Source organism: Schistocerca cancellata, unplaced genomic scaffold, assembly GCF_023864275.1.
Source record: "Schistocerca cancellata isolate TAMUIC-IGC-003103 unplaced genomic scaffold, iqSchCanc2.1 HiC_scaffold_1104, whole genome shotgun sequence".
In the NCBI taxonomy this organism is placed as follows: Eukaryota; Metazoa; Arthropoda; class Insecta; order Orthoptera; family Acrididae; genus Schistocerca; species Schistocerca cancellata.
This window is the reverse complement of record NW_026047103.1, coordinates 971,491-985,513: the sequence shown is the minus strand read 5'-3', so window position 1 is coordinate 985,513 and position 14,023 is coordinate 971,491. Positions and strand designations below refer to the sequence as shown.

General features: G+C 41.5%; 1 pseudogene; it reads left to right on the top strand.

Moving 5' to 3' along the window:
• Positions 1-6,769: 6,769 nt before the first annotated feature.
• On the top strand, positions 6,770-6,887 carry LOC126156196 (5S ribosomal RNA; annotated as a pseudogene).
• Positions 6,888-14,023: the final 7,136 nt, after the last annotated feature.

Below are 14,023 nucleotides of genomic sequence, written 5' to 3'. Positions count from 1 at the left end.
GTGAAGGTAACAAATTTTGAAGTGAGTTCAACAGCGACAAAGATATAGCAAAAACCTCTATTAGTTCTGGGAATCGGACTAAAAATGTCTACAGTGGCCATGTGTCTTAATTTAACAGGTACAATGGGATGTAATGGAGGAATATGTGAGGTCGTATCTGATTTAACTTTCTGGCAGATTTTGAATGACGCTAAAACTCGTCGAATACGTTTCTCCATGTTCGTAAAATAACAGTTCTGTCTCAGTATAAGAAAACATTTTCTAGCTCCGTAATGTGCGTAACTTAAATGAGTTTACCAGATTAATTTGTTAACCAGTTCGTCAGGAATGCATAATAACCAATTGTTGCGGTCAGGATGAGAGCGGCGAAACAGAATGTCATTGCGTACAGTGTAATGGTTTCTAATCGTAACGTTATTCCTATCTTGCCAAAGGTGTTTAATTTCTTTCCATACGTTGTCTTTACTTTGCTCATGTGCTATGTCCAGTACTGACGACGAAATAAAATTTTCAAATGCAACTTGTTGAATGTACATGATGCTGAAATTTGCTTTGCAGAAGTTGGTTGCGATGTCTTGCTGATTGTTGCTGAGAGAACGGGATAGTGCGTCTGCTACAATATTTTGTGTACCGGGAATGTGAACAATCGTAAAATTAAATTCCTGTAGGTAAAGTTACCATCTACTTAGTCTGTCGTGTGTGAATTTAGCCAAAAGTAAAAATTGTATCGCTCTTGGTCTGTGTAGACGGTGGTGTGTCTTCCATAAAGGAAATGCCGAAATCTCGTAAAAGCCCATACAACACACAATGTTTCAAGTTCTGTGACAGAACAATTACGTTCAGCAGGTGACAGAATGCGACTTGCAAATGCGATGTTTTTAATTACTGTACAACCTTCTTCTTCAATTTCCTGGAAAATATGTACGCCTAAAGCGGTGTTAGAACTGTCGGTGGCAATGGAAAAATTTCTTGTAAGACCTGGGTGCGATAAAAGTGGTGCATTCAACAAAGCATGTTTCAGGTTCATAAATTCAGAATGTGCTTGCTTATCCGAAGACCAAATAGTGTTTTTACCTGTCAATTGACGTAATCTGGGGGCATCAAAGAAGAGTGATGAATAAATTTACGAAAAAAGTTAATTAAACCCAAAAAACTGCGTAGTTGTTTCTTCGTCGTAGAAACAGTAATGTCACGTAAAGCTTGTAGTTTTTCCGGATCAGGCGCAATGCCTTCTGCTGAAATTACGTGCCCAAGAAATTTTATAGAAGTTTTGCCAAAATGCGATTTACTGAGATTAACTGTGAGTCCTGTGCACGAAAAGTTTGCAACAGTTGTTCAAGAATCAGATTGTGTTCAGTCCAGTTAGCTTCTGCAATAAGAATGCCGTCTATGTACGTTGTGATTCTGTCTTAAAGTTCTGTCGGAAGTATTGTGTTCAAACCGCGATAAAAGCTGCAGAAGAAATAGTTAAACCGAATGGTAATTTACAAAATTGATAACAGTCACCAAAACAGAGAAATGCTGTGTACTTTCTGCAGTTCGGATGGAGCTGAATTTGCCAAAATCCCGATTTCAGATCTAATGTAGTATAAATAGCAGTACCATGAAATTTCTGTAGTAGTTCTTCTAATGTCTGTGGTCGATCTGTTTCACTAATAATTATGTCATTGATGTGACGTGAATCAAGCACGAGGCGAAGTGAGCCATCCTTTTTCTTAACAATATGGAGCGGGTTTATGTACGGACTAACTGCCTTGGTCGATCATATCTTGCAATTCCTTCTTAACTTGTTCTCTATGGATATATGGAATAGGATAATGCTTGGCTTTAAATGTATCGTGCTGTTTGACCTGAAATTCATACATAAAACCGGACATAGTACCAGGAATGTTGTCGAAAACTGGAGCTTGCTGTAAAAGAATTTTGTATAGTTGAGTGCGTTCGTCGTCTGTATTTGCACTGGTCTGTTTAACTTTATCAGAAATCATCTGTATAACGTCATAGTCGGTTTCGTCTGGAGTATTATAGTTGTGTACGTATGTATCTGTCAACAATGTGGAATTACAGTCTATGCTACGTGATACGGAAATGATCTCTGTACAATTAATTGTTTGTTCTTCCGCAGATAAAGAGTGCTGAAATTCTAAAGCCAATTGCACATTTTCCTCCTTCAACATTAAATAGGAATTTTGAAAATCAATAACTGCGTCGTGTTGTACCAGAAAATTAGTGCCTAAAATAACGTCTGTTGTCAATAATGGAACAATCCATAAATTTGAGTGAAATGTGTGACCTGCAATACAAAATGATAGATGTGTCTGTAATTTAACGTCTACTCCTTTACTCGATACTGCTCCTTTTACTTTCGTTTTGCCTAATGGTAACGTAGGATAGGTATTCTCTCTGTTACACTCGTTGAAAGTTTCTTCATTTATAACTGAAATAGGTGATCCAAGATCGATTACTGCTGAAAATTTCGATGAACCAATTTTAATTTCGATGACAGGATGTGAAATGGTTTTCTGAACAATTAGTCTTTCCTGCAAAAGAGTGTCTCTGATGTCGTCAAAAGTAATAACATTTTCGTGAACAACATTCTGCGTGTCTAAAATAGTGCTTGTGTTACTGGAAGATGCGACCTGTACAGTATCTAGTCAAATTCTATCTGACGCGTTATTGTTTTCTGGAGGATGCTGTGGCATTTCCACTATTTGAACTGTTCTGCTATTTCTTCCAGATGTATTACGCTCTGGATGATAGCTACTGTCGGGTTCATTCATGAGAATATGTTGTTGCTGAATATTTTCTTGCTAGTAAGACCGACTGTTATTAAACGTACGCTGAAAATTGTGCTCATTATTTTTACGTATGTCGTGATAGTCATACCTATACGGTACATTGCGATAAGAATTGAAATAGTGAGTTTTCTGCACGTACTGATTTCCTTGTTGCCGTGCGTTACTATTTGTTGTAGCTGGGACTATACGTGCACGCGGCGAAACATTAAAGCTTGGTTGACCTTGTAGACTGCATTGTTGGTTAGGTATACTAACCGGCTGGCTTTGATGCTGTTGCGGAGAAAAACGTCTATTATTACCAAAATGCGTTTGCTGTTACTGATAATTTTTTTTCTTACACATACTGATGATTATAATTTTTATCTGTTATTAATGTTACAGCGATAGTTGTCATTTCGTGAGTGTCTAAAGAGAACTGTCACTTTCGGTATAACCTGTCAAATCCGGTTTTCTTTATACGTTTCTTAATTCTAGACAGAGCAATAGTTAAAGAGCTGTTTTGATAGATATAAAGTATAGTAGAAGAGAAGGCAGCTGTGCAGAAAACTAAAGATGAAACAGCACTACTACGGCTCGGGGCCCTGTGCACGCTACGGCACATATTCATTAAAGCGTAATGAATCCCCTGAGGTCAATTACGCGCTGCAAATAAATTTTAGCTTTTGCATTACAGGCAATTGCGGTAAAAATCCAAAACCAAATTGTCGTATCCATGCTAATTCCAGTTTCTGCATTACAGGTAATGCTGATGAAAGTACAAAATTAAATCGACGTATCCAGTTCAAAACGTGTACCTGTGCTCTGTCATTATTAAATTCCTTAGATTTTCTTACGGGTAAAAATTGCTCGTAATCTACGTTATCATCTCTGAATTTGAGAACATGTTCGCATTTGTGTGAGTCTGTTTGTCTGTGTCATTTCAGATTTTAAGTCGCGTAGCTTTTCGGATTTTAAGTCACGTAATCTCTGTAAATTGCTTAAGTTACACTGGCTGTACGAGTGTGAGAAATGTTCTGAATGGCGCGTATGCTGTGCTGTGTTATTGAGTGAAACATTTTTCATTTCTGTCACTTTAAAACATTCGCCAATTTGGCTATTCTGTTGTTCAAATTTCTTATCGACGTCCGTATCCAGAATGTGTGAAAGTTCTGGTGACTTTAGATTAAACTCGTCATGTATCTGTACTGCGGTTTTAGGACATTGTTCAGTGACCGCATTAACTTCATCTTTAAGTGATTCTGTTGTGCCTACACGTGTACTACTTAATTCTTGTACAACAAATGTAATTTCTTCATTACTGTTCCTAGTACGAGCCTTACTTTCTTCACATGATTGTTCTTTCGTGACGTGACGTTGTACGGTAACAGCTGTAATCTGTTCATTAACTTCTTTGTTCTGTTCGTTAAGGTTGTCTTGTTTTTCGTTCGTCAGTTTGAAACTTTCATCAATCATTTCGCTAAGTTGTTTGAAATGGTTGTCGAAACTTTCATTAAGTTGTTTGTAATGTTCATCAAGTAGTTGTTTGAAATACTCATTTTGCTGTTGTAGCAATCTTGCCATAATTTGATCCAAATCAATATTACCGGCTCTATTATCTGTGCTGTTTGATGACGTACCTGCAGTTGTCACGTTTTGTGTAACCATTTGGTTATTCTGTGATTCTTGAAAATGTTTGCCAATCGGATGTGCACTGTTAGTCACTACCTCGGAATTAAATAAATCCGACGCATTCTGATTACACTGTTCGTTTTCATTAAAAAAATCTGTCCGTTTGTCACGTAAATCCTGCAATCCGGGTGTGTTAAGCTGGGCAGCGCTCATTGCAACAGAACGCCCCGCGTCATCAATTGTCGTCAAATTAACAGAGGACACAATTGAATTCGTTTGCTCAACGTTAAGATAAAAATCATTATCAATGGTCGGTACGCACTGATTGTCAGTAAACGGAGGATTGTCATCATTACACTGTTTGTCACAAGTACTATCGTTCAAATTATTAGAATCGGCTATTTCATTCATTATACATCGCGACGTACTGTTAACAGTTTTTCGCAGCATTTTTACACAAATCAGAATTATTCACTAATGAAACAAACACAATGCAAAATGCAACAAACACAAATACAACAAAGAGCAACGAATTGCCGATGATCTGTTAGAGAAAGTCACATTATTAGAAAAAGCGTTGCGCCAAATGCTAATTATATTTAAGTAAATAAGAGCAGATATCTGACTACTTCTCAAAAGATTCTCAAAGAAATACGATCCTGGTCCGGATGTCGCCAAGTGTAACCTCCCCGCAAAAATATGAATGTCAATGTTAAGTAAAAAATGGAAATGAGCCAAATGTTGCCTTCCCACAAAATTGCGGAATGAAGATTGCTCATTCAACCCACAATAATGTTAATTAGATAATGAACCATGAACTGACTGTAACATCTCAACACAAATAATTAAACCTGACAAATTTTATAGGTACAGCAGCGCTGACCTACGGCCCTGTGAAATGATTAAACCTGATAAATTCTTACTTCAGTAAAACTCCATCTGCTCTTATTTTTGGCACAGCTTCGTGCAATACTGGCGTATATTTAATTCTGATTCTTGGAGGAAATGCATAGGAAATATTCTTTGAATTGAAATGAATCTTTTTCTTCAAAATGGTGAAAAAATTCTTTAAATTGAAATGATTACTTTCTTTAAAAGATTTACTTTATAAAAAAAATTATTACTGGGGCATCTCTTGAAAAATTAATTACAATTAACAGATGTTATTGGCTGATCGGAATGCTGCTTCATTACCTTCTAAAACAATATACCTCGTCCTGAATCGTGACCAGAGATGCAGGGAGAGCACGCCGCCGACCCATGTCGACGCCCGCTCAGTACAACCGTCCACTCGCTACAACTGCCACCGACAGAGAGCAACTCGCAACTGAACTGTTCTCTCTGCCGACTCCACACACACTACTAAACACGCGCGCGGTCAAGCGCAGACTAGCCACGATAAAATAAGTCTCTGGTCAGAGATTCTGTCATGCCTCGCCATCGCTGGTAATGAATACATATGAAACGTACGCGTTTCAACTGAGTGCTATAACGGGTTTATAAGCTTTAAACTTTTCATTGTTATGTACGATACCTCATGACTCAATGTCAACTTTGCTTAAATCATTGAAAGTGAGGTTATATTTCTTTTTAGCTTGATGACATGCCTCGTTCAGAAGAACATGTCAAAACTGCGGACAGGACACTGAACAGATCTCACCTTCGTACGGTGTGAGCTGCGCAAAGTGTCCCTTTGTTTTACTACTGACAGCAATTGCTTTATATATTCCACAAAAAATTAAATGAAACTGGAAAAAGTAATGTTAACTTGATACTGAACCATACGGTAATATCAGGAAAAGAGAAATACTTTGATAAATTTTGCTATGGTAGTTTTGTTTAAATATTTTAAATTGTTTGCTTACAGTTATTGAAAGATTTGATACGATGTGTGTATTTTGAGCTGTCTTGAAATCTACGTCAAATATGTGGAATATGTGGAATATGTGTCGCGTGTATAGCGTCTCTTTTGTAAGAAAGTAGCATGAAGCTGGAAAGTTGTGTGCAGTAATTGTTCAGCTTAAGTCCTGAAGTGTCATAGAGGATGACATCTATAAAAAAAAATTCACCATGGTTTCAAAAAAATTTTTTGAGAATAATTCATTGTTAACTAGCACTAACACGAAGCATTAAGCGTAGTAATATCCCACTTGTACTTTTTGTACGATCTCTGGACTCAAGAAGTTAGGAACGAAATCCAGATGGTGATTTTGAGGGACGAACAAGAAAGAAGAGGAAAACAATCTAATAACATCGAACAGCCCTAGAAGGAGAGATCAGTACATATGAAACGAAACTGGGTGTAGGTGAAGAATAATGGATGCAGCAAGAAATGAAATATTCGTTTAATTGGGTCTGTAAAAGGTAACGGCCTTGCCGCAGTGGATACACCGGTTCCCGTGAGACCACCGAAGTTAAGCGCTGTCGGGCGTGGTCGGCACTTGGATGGGTGACCATCCAGGCCGCCATGCGCTGTTGCCATTTTTCGGGGTGCACTCAGCCTCGTGATGCCAATTGAGGAGCTACTCGACCGAATAGTAGCGGCTTCGGTCAAGAATACCATCATAACGGCCGGGAGAGCGGTGTGCTGACCCCACGCTCCTCCACTGAGGATGACACGGTGGTCGGATGGTCCCGGTAGGCCACTCATGGCCTGAAGACGGAGTGATGTATATATATATATATATATGGTCTGTAAAAGAGCTGTTTTGATAATGAATTAGTATAAATGATTCACTACAGATTGCTCTGAACAAAAGACTCTAAATTAATTTTTCTGTCAAGTTGAGTGGCAAATGGAGGGTTGAAGTGAGATCGAAAGCCATCTGGATGGTGTTTTGCAAGTGCGCAATGCTACAAGCTACACTTTCACTGTTCTTCCCGTTCCCGAGTAAATAGAATTTTAGATGAAACGTTTACGCTCCTGGAGGTGAAGGAAGTCGTTCCGCCTTGTGGTCCCACGTTCGGTCCGTTGTCAATATTGTATCGCGCCTCGCGATGTGTGTAGGTGGAGGGGAGTACCGGCGTTGCCTTCTCGTGCCCGCCTCCCCAGCAGGTGGGCGGGGGTGGCCACTGTTTACTTTACAGCCGGCCGCCACGTACCGGCGCTGCGTCGCTCCCGCCGCCCTGCCGCCTGGCTGCCTCTTTTAGTACCCGGGCCGGCGTCCCGCGGGCCGCGGCCCCCTGCAAGATGCATCGCCGGCGCCGCCTGGGAGCCGCGCGGGATGCCTACCTGCCTGCCCGCCTACCTGCCACCTGGCGAGGCTGTAAAAGGCGCCGCTGCTGAGTTACACTCCGACACCGCTGGCCGGGCCTGCAGCCTGGAGTCCTGCGAGCGGAAAAATATGCTCTCCCTGTTGCGAGTACTGCAAGGGCCTTTCCCTGCGCTGTGTGACGATAACAGGAGCGTTAACTGCCACAATTCACCCTGACTGTCATTGACAACAGTAATGATTCCATCACCGGAAAAACAAGGAACCAAGAAATGCAGCGAGCACAGGACAATCAGCCTCATTTCACATGCAGCCAAAGTGATGTTAAGAATAATTAATAAAAGACTTGAAAAAGTAATAGAAGAGAATCTCGGCGAGGAGCAGTTTGGCTTTAGACGGAATACGGGCACCAGAGATGCAATAGGGCTCCTACGAATCTTGGGAGAAAGGTTTATTGAAAAAGGAAGAGACCTATATATGTGCTTCATCGATTTAGAAAAGGCATTTGACAATGTGGTTTGGGGCAAGCTGGCGACTATTATGAGGGAAAAGAGAGTGGACTGGAAAACCAGAAGACTTATAAACTCATTATACCTTAATCAAAAAGTTTCAGTTAGAGTGAGAGGAGAAAGTACAAACTGGATCAGACTAGGGAAAGGAGTAAGACAAGGATGCTGTTTATCACCTACTCTTTTCAACCTGTACTTGGAAAATATGATTGACCAATGCTCATTAGATGACAAAGGAGTAGAAATTGGAGGAAGAAGAGTAGGGTGCTTGAGATTTGCTGATGACATGGTCCTTCTAGCCACAGGGGGAAAAGAATTACAGGATTTGGTGGACACCATTGCAACTAACGGGAAAAAATATGGAATGAAAATTAACACAAATAAAACAAAAGTATTCGCAATAGGAGGAAATAAGGAAATAAAAATTGTGCTGAATGGAGAAACACTAGAACAGGTGCAAAATTTTAAGTATCTTGGAAGCAGGATAGACACCGACTGGAAGTGCACCACAGAAATTAAAACAAGGGTAGAAATGGCAAAAGAGGCGTTTTATAAGAAAAGGAGAATCTTCTGCAGCGATCTGGACAGAGAACTCAGAAAGAGACTCATAAAATGTCTTGTATGGAGTGTTCTTCTATATGGCGCTGAAACATGGACTATGAGGAAAAAAGACGGAGAAAGGCTGGAGGCTTTTGAGATCTGGACATCGCGGAAGATGGAAAGAATAAGTTGGATGGACAGAGTAAAAAATGAAGAGGTACTGAGAAGAGTGGGAGAGAAAAGACAGTTACTAGATGTAATAAAGAAAAGAAAAAGAAATTGGATTGGGCATATATTAAGAAAGAATGACGGACTGATAAAAACAGTTTTAGAGGGTTATGTAGAAGGGAAAAGGAAGCGAGGAAGGATTCCAGATACTGGATGACATGATGGACGGTACAACATACAGCAGCCTTAAGAAGGAAGCAATGGATCGCAGAAAATGGAGAGGCAAAGGACCTGCTAATGTAGCAGATAACTGATGATGATGTCATGGACGATTGGCAGGGCCTCAAACCCCTTGAGCAAGATGTCATGACCGTTACATCTACATCTACATCTACATTTATACTCCGCAAGCCACCCAACGGTGTGTGGCGGAGGGCACTTAACGTGCTACTGTCATTACCTCCCTTTCCTGTTCCAGTCGCGTATGGTTCGCGGGAAAAACGACTGTCTGAAAGCCTCTGTGCGCGCTCTAATCTCTCTAATTTTACATTCGTGATCTCCTCGGGAGGTATAAGTAGGGGGAAGCAATATATTCGATACCTCATCCAGAAACGCACCCTCTCGAAACCTGGCGAGCAAGCTACACCGCGATGCAGAGCGCCTCTCTTGCAGAGTCTGCCACTTGAGTTTGTTAAACATCTCCGTAACGCTATCACGGTTACCAAATAACCCTGTGACGAAACGCGCCGCTCTTCTTTGGATCTTCTCTATCTCCTCCGTCAACCCGATCTGGTGCGGATCCCACACACTAATGAGCAATACTCAAGTATAGGTCGAACGAGTGTTTTGTAAGCCACCTCCTTTGTTGATGGACTACATTTTCTAAGGACTCTCCCAATGAATCTCAACCTGGTACCAGCCTTACCAACAATTAATTTTATATGATCATTCCACTTCAAATCGTTCCGCACGCATAGTCCCAGATATTTTACAGAACTAACTGCTACCAGTGTTTGGTCCGCTATCATATAATCATACAATAAAGGATCCTTCTTTCTATGTATTCTCAATACATTACATTTGTCGATGTTAAGGGTCAGTTGCCACTCCCTGCACCAAGTGCCTATCCGCTGCAGATCTTCCTGCATTTCGCTACAATTTTCTAATGCTGCAACTTCTCTGTATACTACAGCATCATCCGCGAAAAGCCGCATGGAACTTCCGACACTATCTACTAGGTCATTTATATATATTGTGAAAAGCAATGGTCCCATAACACTCCCCTGTGGCACGCCAGAGGTTACTTTAACGTCTGTAGACGTCTCTCCGTTGATAACAACATGCTGTGTTCTGTTTGCTAAAAACTCTTTAATCCAGCCACACAGCTGGTCTGATATTCTGTAGGCTCTTACTTTGTTTATCAGGCGACAGTGCGGAACTGTATCGAACGCCTTCCGGAAGTCAAGAAAAATAGCATCTACCTGGGAGCCTGTATCTAATATTTTCTGGGTCTCATGAACAAATAGAGCGAGTTGGGTCTCACACGATCGCTGTTTCCGGAATCCATGTTGATTCCTACATAGTAAATTCTGACTTTCCAAAAACGACATGATACTCGAGCAAAAAACATGTTCTAAAATTCTACAACAGATCGACGTCAGAGATATAGGTCTATAGTTTTGCGCATCTGCTAGACGACCCTTCTTGAAGACTGGGACTACCTGTGCTCTTTTCCAATCATTTGGAACCTTCCGTTCCTCTAGAGACTTGCGGTACACGGCTGTTAGAAGGGGGGCAGGTTCTTTCGCGTACTCTGTGTAGAATCGAATTGGTATCGCGTCAGGTCCAGTGGACTTTCCTCTGTTGAGTGATTCCAGTTGCTTTTCTATTCCTTGGACACTTACATCGATGTCAGCCATTTTTTCGTTTGTGCGAGGATTTAGGGAAGGAACTGCAGTGCGTTCTTCCTCTGTGAAACAGTTTTGGAAAAAGGTGTTTAATATTTCAGCTTTACGCTTGTCATCCTCTGTTTCAATTCCATCATCATCCCGGAGTGTCTGGACATGCTGTTTCGAGCCACTTACTGATTTAACGTAAGACCAGAACTTCCTAGGATTTTCTGTCAAGTCGGTACCTAGTATTTTACTTTCGAATTCACTAAACGCTTCACGCATAGCCCTCCTTACGCTAACTTTGACATCGTTTAGCTTCTGTTTGTCTGAGAGGTTTTGGCTGCGTTTAAATTTGGAGTGAAGCTCTCTTTGCTTTCGCAGTAATTTCCTAACTTTGTTGTTGTACCACGGTGGGTTTTTCCCGCCCCTCACAGTTTTACTCGGCACGTACCTGTCTAAAACGCATTTTACGATTGCCTTGAACTTTTTCCATAAACACTCAACATTGTCAGTGTCGGAACAGAAATTTTCGTTTTGATCTGTTAGGTAGCCTGAAATCTGCCTTCTATTACTCTTGCTAAACAGATAAACCTTCCTCCCTTTTCTTATATTCCTATTAACTTCCATATTCAGGGATGCTGCAACGCCGTTATGATCACTGATTCCCTGTTCTGCGCTTACAGAGTCGAAAAGTTCGGGTCTGTTTGTTATCAGTAGGTCCAAGATGTTATCTCCACGAGTCGGTTCTCTGTTTAATTGCTCGAGGTAATTTTCGGATAGTGCACTCAGTATAATGTCACTCGATGCTCTGTCCCTACCACCAGTCCTACAACAACAGAGTAGGTAACACCGCGGTATCTCCACAAAAACTTTCCTTTGGAATTGAAACTAAGGTTCAACAAGTTCATCAGCGGCTGTTCTCTCGTACGTACACCTTTCTACACTCGGCTAAGTTCCGCCGGCGCACGCTTTGTGCCACAGTGCGTGAGGCTGGTGACTCACGGTGTTCTGACACACCCAACGAGATGACGCACTGATGAGACACTTTAGGCACACTCGTGAGGGTGGCGGTTTAAACATGTTTCCGATCATTCTGGTTTAGGTTTGTCGACGATCGACGAGTGATGGAAGATCCGGCAGACTGGTAAATAGATCCACTACATCAAATAACTTGCGTAGTCGACAACCGCTGATATTCCGACAGGAGCACATGCCGCCATTTTTAAGGTGTAACTGCACGAGTAAGTGTTTTGCAAGGGAATTTAAGATTACGATTCGCAGAGAAACTCCGGAAAGAATTGCTGACACACACAAACACACACACAAAATGGCTCTGAGAACTATGGGACTTCACATCTGAGGTCATCAGTCCCCTAGAACTTAGAGCTACTTAAACCTAATCAACATAAGGACATCACACACATCCATGCCCGAGGTAGGATTCGAAACTGCGACCGTAGCAGTCACGCGGTTCCGGAATGAAGCGCCTAGAACCACTCGGCCAACACCACACACACACACACACACACACACACACACACACACACACACACACGCACACGCGCACACGCACGCGCGCACACACACACCACACCCAGTAAACACAAGTGCCATCACAAACAAAAGATGACCGACACCAGAAGTTATCGATCGTCAAATTAATAATCAAAGGGGGAGGGGAAGGGTAACTGTCTCTCTGTTTTATGACAAGGCAGGGTGAACGGGATTGCCTTCAGAATTTAAACAAAAACCAACGTCTCCATTTGTAAGGTTACTTGCTAAATTAATTTCAACTGCTTGCTTAATTACATTATCTCGCACAGGATGATCGGTGCCAAGACAATGTTCTCCAATGGCGGATTTACTCGTCTGTTGTCAGCATCTGTTATCGTCTGTCATGTTTGTACTCAGTTCACCACTCCTCCACCTTCCTGATAGTCTGACTAACAGATAACATGCCACAACTGCAAGGAATACGGTAGACACCTGCCTTACGCAAATAAAAATCATGCTTTACGGATCCTAAAAGGATCCTGGCCTTTATATGGTGGTCGAAAAACATATTTCGCATCATATTTCCTCAAAATACGAGCAGTCCATTTCTAAATGAAGGGCTTATTTCAATAGTGGTACATTTTTGTTCATTTCGATATACAGAGTTCTAAAGTTAAATGAGCGCTGAAAAACCTGCAGTTCAGATACCATAAATGTTCAAGCATATGGCTTGCTTCAAGCTAGAGATGTACCTTTCTTTCTGTTTCTCTGACTCATTAATTTCAGAAGCATTATTCGCAGAAAAGTGGAGATAAAGGACTTGTACCACTATTCAAATAAGCCCTTCAAATCATCTCTGGCCGGCCGGTGTGGCCGAGCGGTTCTAGGCGCGTCAGTCTGGAACCGCGCAACCTCTACGGTCGCAGGTTCGAATCCTGCCTCGGCCATGGATGTGTGTGATGTCCTTAGGTTAGTTAGGTTTAAGTAGTTCTAAGTTCTAGGGGACTGATGACCTCCGATGTTAAGTCCCATAGTGCTCAGAGCCAATGATCTCTGCGTAAGGCATGAAGCCCGTACGCCTTGGTGTCACCTCAGTATTACAATCACTCAGCTGGTGCACTGTTGATCGATAGCGTAACGCACGTCTACTTTTTCTTCCACTATAACCATTGTGACGAAAGGCAACCTTGAACTCGCTAATGCGGTTCACAAACTCACAGATTCCGAGATGACATCAGCCTTGTGAACAAGGGAAGCAAGTCGCCCTTCACGCTGAATCGGATGGTGACAATTATCAGCGTGCAGGCACAAGTCAGTGTGACTTGCCTTCGTATGAACGCGCGTTCCCCACCGTAGCATCACCCACCATCCTGCCTTACACGTCAAGGAATGGAAGAGAGACATCCTTTTCCACCTACATCTTGAAACAAACATTTGAGTGGGCTGATTACAAGTGTTCTAAAAAGTCGTTCAAGTTCTTGCTGCTATGAGGCCAAACAACAAATATATCGTTTATAAAACAATGCACAATCCAGGATGTAATGTAACAATATTATGAAATGTATTGTTTATATATTTGAAAAAACACACAAGTTTCAAAGATGTCTACTCCAAAGGAACGTTCCTCGAAATCTTCGGCAAACAAATTCACAAAAATGTGTGACAAGGGGCTTCATATCGCAACTCCATCTATTTCCTCACGGTACTGGTAGAAGTCAGCATGAATGGAAATAGGTTCGCTAATTCAGCACTAAACGTAACCTCAATCAACCGTAATGAATGAGATGGACCAATATGGGTGA